Genomic DNA, 11,762 nt, shown 5'->3' with positions numbered 1-11,762 from the left:
GTCAGTGTTTTTTGTGTAAACAGTGAGACTGTCATATGAGAAATCAGGGTATCCGGTCAGATGGTCGACAATGTTAAGGCCGCCACTCATTAGGTCGAACACTATTGGTCGACATTGACAACAGGTCGACACGAGATTTTCTAAAAAAATAAAAATAAATCTTTTTTGGAACTTTCATACTTTACGATCCACGTGGACTACGATTGGGAATGGTAACCTGCCCGAAGTATGGCGAGCGAACGCAGTGCACTAATTGAGGTTCCCCGTCAATTTACGCAGAAAACGTCACTAAAAAAAAAAAGTTAAAAAACCCTCATGTCAACCCTTTCATGTGTCGACCATTAGTCCATGTCGACCAATAGTGGTCAATCTTAACATTGTCGACCATTCATACCGGAACCAGAAATCAGAGGGATGTTACTTGTGCACAGGTATAGCGGCTCTCCCCTTCTACACCCGGTACCAGCGATCCAGGGACTGATATGGAGGAGCCGTGAGGCTGCTGCTGCTATGCAGATGAAGGCGCCAAAATGCAGCTGAGCCCGCTCTCATGTAGCTACGTCTCCCACCATGGCGCCAGAGCTACTGTTGAATATTTATACTGGCTATGTCTCCTAATGTATGTAGCCTCACATAAATGCTTCGTACAACGTTTTTATTAGCCAGTCTCACACAGGGGCTGCAGCAGGTCCCCCCCCAGGAGGGACCTGTACGCCTCACCCGCGCTTCTGCCGCACAGTGAACCGGGGCTTTCCGGTTGGTACTCACCACCGATGATCACCTTCAGGCAGTGTTAGGGGTGTGCAGCATGCTGCAGCTGCGACAGCCAAGGCGCCATGCCCCGCTGAACAAGCAGCCACTCAGGACGGTGGTCCTGCACCTGGGAAGCGGCTCTGCACCTCAAGAGGCCGGTGACAGTCCCCATCCTAACTCCCACGGTGCAGGTATGCTGTTGCCCAAACAACATACTGAAAGAAATAAAACTTGAAAAGAAATTGAAGAAAAACTCTGGAGCTTGCAGAGTGTGCATCCTCTCCTGAGGGCACTTTTTTCTAAACTGACCTGTAGGAGGAGGCATAGAGGGGAGGAGCCAGCATACCCAGTTGAAGAAATTTAAAGTGCACTGGCTCCTTTAGACCCATCTATACCCCATCGTACTAATCTGTCCCCAATATCCCTTATGGATGCTAGAGAAAATAGGATTTTAATACCTACCGGTAAATCCTTTTCTTTTAGTCCGTAGAGGATGCTGGGGACTCCGTAAGGACCATGGATATAGACGGGATCCGCAGGAGACATGGGCACACTATAAGACTTTGAATGGGTGTGAACTGGCTCCTCAGTCTATGCCCCTCCTCCAGACCTCAGTTAGAAAACTGTGCCCAGGGAGACGGACATTTCGAGGAAAGAATTTATTGTTTAAACACGGTGAGTGTCATACCAGCTCACACCACGAACATACCGCAGAACGTGGCATTCAATAGAATACCAGCCAACGGCATGAACAATACACAGCCACATGCTGAGAGAATATGCAACACAACCAGTGTGTCAACACAATCAATAATAAGACACCGCATGCCCTGGCATGCACAACGTCAGCAACAGCCTGACAGAAAAGAAACACCACAAGAGCGTAACCATAACCAATAACTGCAGACACAGTACGCAATGGGACGGGCGCCCAGCATCCTCTACGGACTAAAAGAAAAGGATTTACCGGTAGGTATTAAAATCCTATTTTCTCATACGTCCTAGAGGATTCTGGGGACTTCGTAAGGACCATGGGGTTTATACCAATGCTCCAGACCGGGCAGGAGAGTGCGGACGACTCTGCAGCACCGATTGAGCAAACATGAGGTCCCCATCAGCCAGGGTATCAAACTTGTAGAGCTTAACAAAAGTGTTTGAACCCGACCAAGTATCCGCTCGGCAAAGCTGAACCGCCGAGACTCCTCGGGCATCCGCCCAAGAAGAGCCCATCTTCCTAGTAGAATGGGTCACCACCAACTTCGGTAACGGCAATCCAGCCATAGAACGTGCAAGCCGAATCGTATCACAGATCTAGCGTGTAACAGACTGCAGAGACGCAGGCGCCCCAATCACGCTGGGAGCATACCGGACAAACAGAGCCTCTGTTTCTCCAATCTGAGCCAAATTGGCGACATAAATATTCAAATCTTTGACTACATCGAGAGACCTTGAAACAGCCAATGCTTAAGAAACCACAGGCATTAAATAGGCTGGTTTCTGCGAAACACCGAAACCACCTTTGGCAGAACTATTATCCAAGTTCTCAATTCCGCTCTATCCACCTGTAAGATCAAACAGTGGCTCTTATGAGACCCAGCCGCTACTTCCGACATCCGCCTTGCGGACGCCAAAGCGAAAAGCATGACCACTCTCCAAGAGAGAAATTTTAACACAACCTTTCATAAAGGTTTCAATCCTTGTGACACAAGAAAACGCAACACCACGTCAAGGTCCCACGGTGCCAATGGGAGCACAAATGGAGGTTGGATGTGCAGTACTCTTTCCACGAAGGTCCGAACTTCCGGAAAGGTTGCCAATTCTTTCTTGAAAGAAAATTTAGAAGGCCAAAACCGCACTTAAACAGAGCCTAACTTTAGGCCTGCAGCCACACCTGCTTGCAAAGAATGGAGAAGAACGACTCAACTGAAATCTTCCGTAGTAGCCTTCTTGGATTCACACCAAAACACATTTTCTCCAAACCTGGTGGTAAGGCTTTTCCGTTACTTCTCTTCTAGCCTGAAGAAGTGTTGAAACTACTCCACTGGTAATACCCTTTCTGGCTAGGATATGGCGTTCAACTGCCACGCCGTCAAACGCAGCCGCGGTAAGTCCTGATACACTCCCGGATCTTGCTGTAACAGTTCCTCACGTAGAGGAATAGGCCAGGGATCTTCTATGAGTAAATCTTGATGAGCTGGATACCAAGCCCTCCTTGTTTAGACCGGAACAATGAGGATCGCCTGAACCTTTATTCTTCTTACATTTATCACCTTCAGAAGAGTGAAAACACCCAAGGTGTCCCGAGGACGTCCACCGCCATAGCTTGAGTGTCCCCTGACCTGGAACAATATCCCTGAGATCTCTCGTTGAGGCGAGACGCCAACATGTCCCATTGAGGCACTCCTCCGAGACTTGTCGCTTCAGTGAAAACTTCTCGATGACTACTGTATTTCTCCCGGATGGAGATCGCATCTGCAGAGGAATCTATTTCTCCGTCGTTCACATCCGGAATGAAGACTGCTAATATAGCGTTTACCAGTCTTTCCACCCAGCGGAAAACTTTTTCGGCATCTGCCATTGCCGCTTTGCTCCTTGTTCCGCCCTAGCGGCTTACTTACAACACCACTGCTGTCAAGTCGTCCGACAGAATTAACACGGGCAGATCACGAAGCATATGTTCATTGAAAATAAGATTTTACTCACCGGTAAATCTATTTCTCGTAGTCCGTAGTGGATGCTGGGACTCCGTAAGGACCATGGGAATAGCGGCTCCGCAGGAGACTGGGCACAACTAAGAAAGCTTTAGGACTAACTGGTGTGCACTGGCTCCTCCCACTATGACCCTCCTCCAGACCTCAGATAGGATACTGTGCCCGGAACAGCTGACACAATAAGGAAGGATTTTGAATCCCGGGTAAGACTCATACCAGCCACACCAATCACACCGTATAACTCGTGATATTATACCCAGTTAACAGTATGAACATAACAGAGCCTCTCAACAGATGGCTCAACAATAACCCTTTAGTTAACAATAACTATATACAAGCATTGCAGACAGTCCGCACTTGGGACGGGCGCCCAGCATCCACTACGGACTACGAGAAATAGATTTACCGGTGAGTAAAATCTTATTTTCTCTAACGTCCAAAGTGGATGCTGGGACTCCGTAAGGACCATGGGGATTATACCAAAGCTCCCAAACGGGCGGGAGAGTGCGGATGACTCTGCAGCACCGAATGAGAGAACTCAAGGTCCTCCTCAGCCAGGGTATCAAATTTGTAGAATTTTGCAAACGTGTTTGCCCCTGACCAAGTAGCAGCTCGGCAAAGTTGTAAAGCCGAGACCCCTCGGGCAGCCGCCCAAGAGCCCACCTTCCTCGTGGAATGGGCTTTTACAGATTTAGGCTGCGGCAGGCCAGCCGCAGAATGCGCAAGCTGAATTGTGCTACAAATCCAGCGAGCAATAGTCTGCTTCGAAGCAGGAGCACCCAGTTTGTTGGGTGCATACAGGATAAATAGCGAGTCAGTCTTCCTGACTCTAGCCGTCCTGGAAACATAAATTTTCAAGGCCCTGACTACGTCCAGTAACTTGGAATCCTCCAAGTCCCTAGTAGCCGCAGGCACAACAATAGGTTGGTTCAAATGAAAAGCTGATACCACCTTAGGGAGAAACTGGGGACGAGTCCTCAATTCCGCCCTATCCATATGGAAAATCAGATAAGGGCTTTTACATGACAAAGCCGCCAATTCTGATACACGCCTGGCCGAAGCCAAGGCCAACAACATGACCACTTTCCACGTGAGATATTTCAAATCCACGGTCTTAAGTGGCTCAAACCAATGTGACTTTAGGAAATCCAACACCACGTTGAGATCCCAAGGTGCCACTGGAGGCACAAAAGGGGGCTTAATATGCAGCACTCCCTTAACAAAAGTTTGAACTTCAGGTAGTGAAGCCAGTTCTTTCTGGAAGAAAATCGATAGAGCCGAAATCTGGACCTTAATGGAACCCAATTTTAGGCCCATAGTCACCCCTGACTGTAGAAAGTGCAGGAAACGACCCAGCTGAAATTCTTCCGTTGGGGCCTTCCTGGCCTCACACCACGCAACATATTTTCGCCATATGCGGTGATAATGGTTTGCGGTTACTTCTTTCCTAGCTTTAATCAGCGTAGGAATGACTTCCTCCGGAATGCCCTTTTCCTTCAAGATCCGGTGTTCATCCGCCATGCCGTCAAACGCAGCCGCGGTAAGTCTTGGAACAGACAGGGCCCCTGCTGCAGCAGGTCCTGTCTGAGCGGCAGAGGCCATGGGTCCTCTGAGATCATTTCTTGAAGTTCCGGGTACCAAGCTCTTCTTGGCCAATCCGGAACAATGAGTATAGTTCTTACTTCTCTTCTCCTTATTATCCTCAGTACCTTTGGTATGAGAGGAAGAGGAGGGAACACATAAACCGACCGGTACACCCACGGTGTCACTAGAGCGTCCACAGCTATCGCCTGCGGGTCTCTTGACCTGGCGCAATACTTTTCTAGCTTTTTGTTTAGGCGGGACGCCATCATGTCCACCTTTGGCCTTTCCCAGCGGTTTACAATCATTTGGAAGATTTCTGGATGAAGTCCCCTCTCTCCCGGGTGGAGGTCGTACCTGCTGAGGAAGTCTGCTTCCCAGTTGTCCACTCCCGGAATGAACACTGCTGACAGTGCTAACACGTGATTTTCCGCCCATCGGAGAATCCTTGTGTCTTCTGCCATCGCCGTCCTGCTTCTCGTGCCGCCCTGTCGGTTTACATGGGCGACCGCCGTGATGTTGTCTGACTGGATCAGTACCGGCTGGTTTTGAAGCAGGGGTTTTGCCTGACTTAGGGCATTGTAAATTGCCCTTAGTTCCAGAACATTTATGTGTAGGGAAGTCTCCTGACTTGACTATAGTCCTTGGAAGTTTCTTCCCTGTGTGACTGCCCCCCAGCCTCGAAGGCTGGCATCCGTGGTCACCAGGACCCAGTCCTGTATGCCGAATCTGCGGCCCTCTCTGAGATGAGCACTCTGCAGCCACCACAGCAGAGACACCCTGGTCCGTGGAGACAGGGTTATCAGCCGATGCATTTGAAGATGCGATCCGGACCATTGGTCCAACAGGTCCCACTGAAAGGTTCTGGCATGGAACCTGCCGAATGGAATTGCTTCGTAGGAAGCTACCATCTTTCCCAGGACTCGCGTTCAGTGATGCACCGACACCTGTTTTGGTTTCAGGAGGCCTCTGACTAGAGATGACAGCTCCTTGGCTTTTTCCTCTGGGAGAAACACTTTTTTCTGGACTGTGTCCAGAATCATCCCCAGGAACAGTAGATGTGTCGCAGGAACCAGCTGTGACTTTGGAATATTTAGAATCCAACCGTGCTGGTGTAGCACCTCCTGAGATAGTGCTACGCCGACCAACAACTGCTCCCTGGACCTCGCCTTTATCAGGAGATCGTCCAAGTATGGGATAATTAAAACTCCCTTTTTTCGAAGGAGTATCATCATTTCGGCCATTACCTTGGTAAATACCCTCGGTGCCGTGGACAGGCCGAACGGCAACGTCTGGAATTGGTAATGACAATCCTGTACCACAAATCTGAGGTACTCCTGGTGAGGATGGTAAATGGGGACATGCAGGTAAGCATCCTTGATGTCCAGTGATACCATGTAATCCCCCTCTTCCAGGCTTGCAATAACCGCCCTGAGCGATTCCATCTTGAACTTGAATTTGTTTATACATGTGTTCAAGGATTTAAAATTTAAAATGGGTCTCACCGAACCGTCCGGTTTCGGTACCACAAACATTGTGGAATAGTAACCCCGTCCTTGTTGAAGTAGGGGCACTTTGACTATCACCTGCTGGGAATACAGCTTGTGAATTGCCTCTATCACAGCCTCCCTGCCTGAGGGAGTTGTTGGCAAGGCAGATTTGAGGAAACGGCGGGGGGGAAATGTCTCGAATTCCAGCCTGTACCCCTGAGATACCACTTGAAGGATCCAGGGATCTACTTGTGAGCGAGCCCACTGATTGCTGAAGTTTTTGAGACTGGCCCCCACCGTACCTGGCTCCGCCTGTTGAGCCCCAGCGTCATGCGGCGGACTTAGAAGAAGAAGCGGGGGAGGACTTTTGTTCCTGGGAACTGGCTGTATGCTGCAGCTTTTTTCCCCTACCTCTGCCTCTGGGCAGAAAGGACGCGCCTCTACCCCGCCTGCTCTTTTGGGGACGAAAGGACTGTACCTGATAATACGGTACTTTCTTTGGTTGTGAGGGGACATGTGGTAAAAATGCTGACTTCCCAGCCGTTGCTGTGGACACTAGGTCTGAAAGACCATCCCCGAACAACTCCTCACCCTTATAAGGCAAAACTTCCATGTGCCTTTTAGAATCTGCATCACCTGTCCACTGCCGAGTCCATAACCCTCTCCTGGCAGAAATAAACAGTGCACTTATTTTAGATGCCAGCCGGCAAATATCCCTCTGTGCATCTCTCATGTATAAGACAGCGTCTTAAATATGCTCTATGTTTAGCAATATAGTGTCCCTGTCTAGGGTGTCAATGTTTTCTGACAGGGAATCTGACCACGCAGCTGCAGCACTGCACATCCATGCTGAAGCAATAGCTGGTCTCAGTATAATACCAGTGTGTGTATATATAGCCTTCAGGAGAGCCTCCTGCTTTCTATCAGCAGGTTCCTTTAGGGCGGCCGTATCCGGAGACGGTAGTGCCAACTTTTTTGATAAGCGTGTAAGCGCTTTATCCACCTTAGGGGGTGTTTCCCAACGTGACCTATCCTCTGGCGGGAAAGGGTACGCCATTAGTAACTTTTTAGAAATTACCAATTTTTTATCTGGGCAAGCCCACGCTACTTCACACACTTCATTTAATTCTTCAGAAGGGGGAAAAACTACTGGGAGTTTTTTCTCTCCAAACATAATACCCTTCTTGTGGTACCTGGGGTCACATCAGAAATGTGTAAAACATTTTTCATTGCCTCAATCATGTAACGAGTGGCCCTATTGGACATTACATTAGTCTCTTCGTCGTCGACACTGGTATCAGTATCCGTGTCGACATCTGTGTCTGCCATCTGAGGTAGCGGGCGTTTTAGAGCCCCTGATGGCCTTTGAGACGTCTGGGCAGGCACGAGCTGAGAAGCCGGCTGTCCCGCATTTGGCATGTCATCAAATTTTTTATGTAAGGAGTTGACACTTTCACGTAATTCCTTCCACAAGTCCATCCACTCAGGTGTCTGCCCCGCAGGGGGTGACAACACATTTACAGGCATTTGCTCCGCCTCCACATAAGCCTCCTCATCAAACATGTCGACACAGCCGTACCGACACAGCCGTACCGACACACCGCACACACACAGGGAATGCTCTGACAGGAGACAGGACCCCACAAAGCCCTTTGGGGAGACAGAGAGAGAGTATGCCAGCACACACCAGAGCGCTATATAATACAGGGATTAACTAAATTATATCCCCTTATAGCTGCTATATATGTATATTGCGCCTAAATTTAGTGCCCCCCCTCTCTTTTTTACCCTTCTGTAGTGTAGACTGCAGGGGAGAGCCAGGGAACTTCCTTCCAGCGGAGCTGTGAGGGAGAAATGGCGCCAGTGTGCTGAGGGAGATAGCTCCGCCCCTTTTTCGGCTGACTTTTCTCCGGCTTTTTTATGGATTCTGGCAGGGGTATTTATCACATATATAGCCTCTGGGGCTATATATTGTGATGATTTTGCCAGGCAAGGTGTTTATATTGCTGCCCAGGGCGCCCACCACCAGCGCCCTGCACCCATCAGTGACCGCAGTGTGAGGTGTGCAAGAGGAGCAATGGCGCACAGCTGCAGTGCTGTGCGCTACCTTGTTGAAGACAGGAGTCTTCTGCCGCCGATTTTCCGGATCACTTCTTTCTTCTGGCTCTGTAAGGGGGCCGGCGGCGCGGCTCCGGGACTTAACATCAATGGCCGGTTCCATGCGGTCGATCCCTCTGGAGCTAATGGTGTCCAGTAGCCTAAGAAGCCCAAGCTACCACCAGTTAAGTAGGTTCGCTTCTTCTCCCCTTAGTCCCTCGCTGAGTCTGTTGCCAGCAGATCTCACTGTAAAATAAAAAACCTAAAATATACTTTCTCTCTAGGAGCTCAGGAGAGCCCCTAGTGTGCATCCAGCTCAGCCGGGCACAAGATTCTAACTGAGGTCTGGAGGAGGGTCATAGTGGGAGGAGCCAGTGAACACCAGTTAGTCCTAACGCTTTCTTAGTTGTGCCCAGTCTCCTGCGGAGCCGCTATTCCCATGGTCCTTACGGAGTCCAAGCATCCACTTAGGACGTTAGAGAAAATAGTTTTTAATTCAAGAAAACTTATTGCAGACAAGCTTCCCCGCTTGACCTTTTCCTCTGGAAATACTTCCCTTGCAAGGACTGCTCCTCAGTCTCAGAGATCAGCATGCATGAACACCAGGATCTCATCCTGGATACCGAACCTTCGTCCATCTAGGAGGTGAGAACTGAGCAGACACCACAGGAGCGATATCCTGGCCATTAGGATTATATTCTGGCTCATGTGCAGGTGAGACCCGGACCACATTTCCAACTGGCCCCGTGAAAACCACTCTGGCATTTTACCTGCTCACCGAAAAGGCCTCTTAGGCCGCACCCATCTTCTTCATCAACGGAACATATTGATGGATCGTCACAGCAAATCTGGATCCGACTCCGGATCCTCAGACCTCTTTCCACAGGAATACACAGAACCTCAACCGTTCAGTATCTACTCTGATACCCATCTCTGATGTCTGCGTCGTTGGGAACAACAGCTTTCCCCTGTGTTGAAGAACAGTCAGAAAGAAGCAACGATTTGCACCTGTGTCTTGACCTCGCCTTAATTAGGAGAGTGTCCCAGAACAGAAAATCAATGGCTCTCACTATTGAAATAATACCATCCTACTGCCATCACTCCGGTGAAACGGCAAAGATAATCCTGGTAAAGAGAAATCCTTGTTTTCCCTTAATTTTTTTATTTTTTTTGTAAATAGGGACAGCAGGACAATGCCCTGAACCTGACGCAACTCTGGTATGGCGTCGCATACTACCTCCCCTTCCAGAGGGTAAACGGCAAAATGTATTTGAAAAATCAGTGAGGGAAACCATCTGTAATGCCAGTATGTCCCCCTTTGGATTCTATAATTGACTCACAGGTCCAAGTCCATTCCCGGACTGACTGAAGAGTAGTAAACGAACTCCAGCCAGATAGACCCAGCAACATGCGGTGGATGTGACAGAACAGAAACGACATCTGCTTCTGCGAACCCAACGAGGCTGCAGAACTCTTAACTTTTCACCGTCCACAAACAGCACCGAAAGGGAAAAAAAGAACTGTATCGAGCCGGTTAAAATGACTGCATCCCACAACAGAATGCGTCACCAACCGTAGTGAGGGAAACTAACTCACAAAGTTAAACTTACCAGTGGTATTCGCCGAGAATGACTGAACTGAAGCCTTCCCATAAAGCGGTACACCGTCTCAGGGAAAAATTCCAGTATCTCTCGGAGTCAGCCTCAGCATTTCCCTGGCCACACCTCCTGTAGTCGCACGGCAGCCTGCCGCAATGTTATAGAGAAGAATCAATATAAGAAACATTCCCCACTCTCTTTAGGGTAATTCCATCGGATGGCTTTCCGAATATAAACTCCCCCCCATGTGCATGTAATGTAAATAACATCAAAGCATAGAAATAAAATATCACTTAGCTTCTACGATCCTTTGTGACAGGGCCCCGTATCGACCAGGAGTTGACTTCCACAGTATTCTATCCGCGGCAGGAAAAGAATAATCATTCGGAGTCCTCACTAGGATCTGAGACCAACTCGTCACAGCCGACCTAGAGCTATATCAACAGAGCGACCAGCACAAGAGCAGGAATACTTTTACTTCAGCATCCATTAAAAATCGTAATATGAATATACATAATGTAATACACATATACCCACATATCCTATAATATATATAGTCCGGAGCCGTCGGGTCCCAAGTGACATTAATGTGTTCTGAATGTGTATGACCATGTACCGAATGCCCCAGTTGTGGATCTAACAGGAAACCGTATGGTCGACAGAAAACCTAGTATTTGTCGACAGCAGGGAGTAGTAACCAGGCAAAATAAAATTCTTGCGACCCCGAGGGGTCCCAGGGAAGTATACATACATAATTTTAATAACACTCCCCCACAAATATTACAATGTCTGTGCTCGAGCTACAGGCCCATGGAACCGTACCATACATATACCTAGAGAGATATACACATACAGGTATAAGGCAGTTACAGCAAGTTAATTTACACCCAGTAACAACAGGTGGCGCTGACAGGGTCACCCCCATACTACTGTGTCTCCCATACAGTGTTTACTTATGAAAAACATACAGTACAGACCTGCTGACACTGTATCTGCTGACTTAAGTACCAACAGGTGTCGGCAATGCCGACAGCGATCCCCACAGCTACTTGTGACAGAGAACTCCCGCATGTCGACACATGTGGGCTGACAAGCTATAGTGGGTACATCTGACCACGGACTTATATGCACAACAATAATGATTATACGCCCATTATCGAAGACAGTGATATATTTCTCTCAATACAGCACTAACAACTCTGTGTCCCCTCTCGTTTGTACAGTATACACTTCTTTGGCAGGGACATGTAGAAAAATGGCGCTGAATCTGTTGTGAGGGCTAAGCTCCGCCCCCTCCCGGCGCGCTTCAGTCCCGTTAATAACATTGCTTTTAAACCGGTGGGGGTCCATAAACAGCACCTACATACTGTATATATGCTCTTATGCCACCCTCAGAGAGGTACATATTGCTGCTCAGGGCGCCCCCCCCCCCCCCCTGCGCCCTGCACCCTCGGAAAGCCGTTGGTGTGTGGGCGCAATGGTGCGCAGCGTGACCGCTGCTTTCACTGGCGGGGGTATCGGACATGATGCCC

At 48.9% G+C, this 11,762-nt stretch overlaps 1 protein-coding gene across 1 annotated transcript in view; it reads right to left on the bottom strand.

Moving 5' to 3' along the window:
* The window catches only part of ACOT8 (acyl-CoA thioesterase 8), a 114,841-nt gene that overhangs the window by 72,824 nt on the left and 30,255 nt on the right, over window positions 1-11,762 (bottom strand). The gene's annotated exons all lie outside the window — the stretch shown is intronic.

The sequence above is a fragment of the Pseudophryne corroboree genome, chromosome 3 (genome assembly GCF_028390025.1).
Source record: "Pseudophryne corroboree isolate aPseCor3 chromosome 3, aPseCor3.hap2, whole genome shotgun sequence".
NCBI lineage: Eukaryota > Metazoa > Chordata > Amphibia > Anura > Myobatrachidae > Pseudophryne > Pseudophryne corroboree.
The sequence above is the reverse complement of the archived record's forward strand: the minus strand, read 5'-3'. Positions and strand labels throughout refer to the sequence as shown.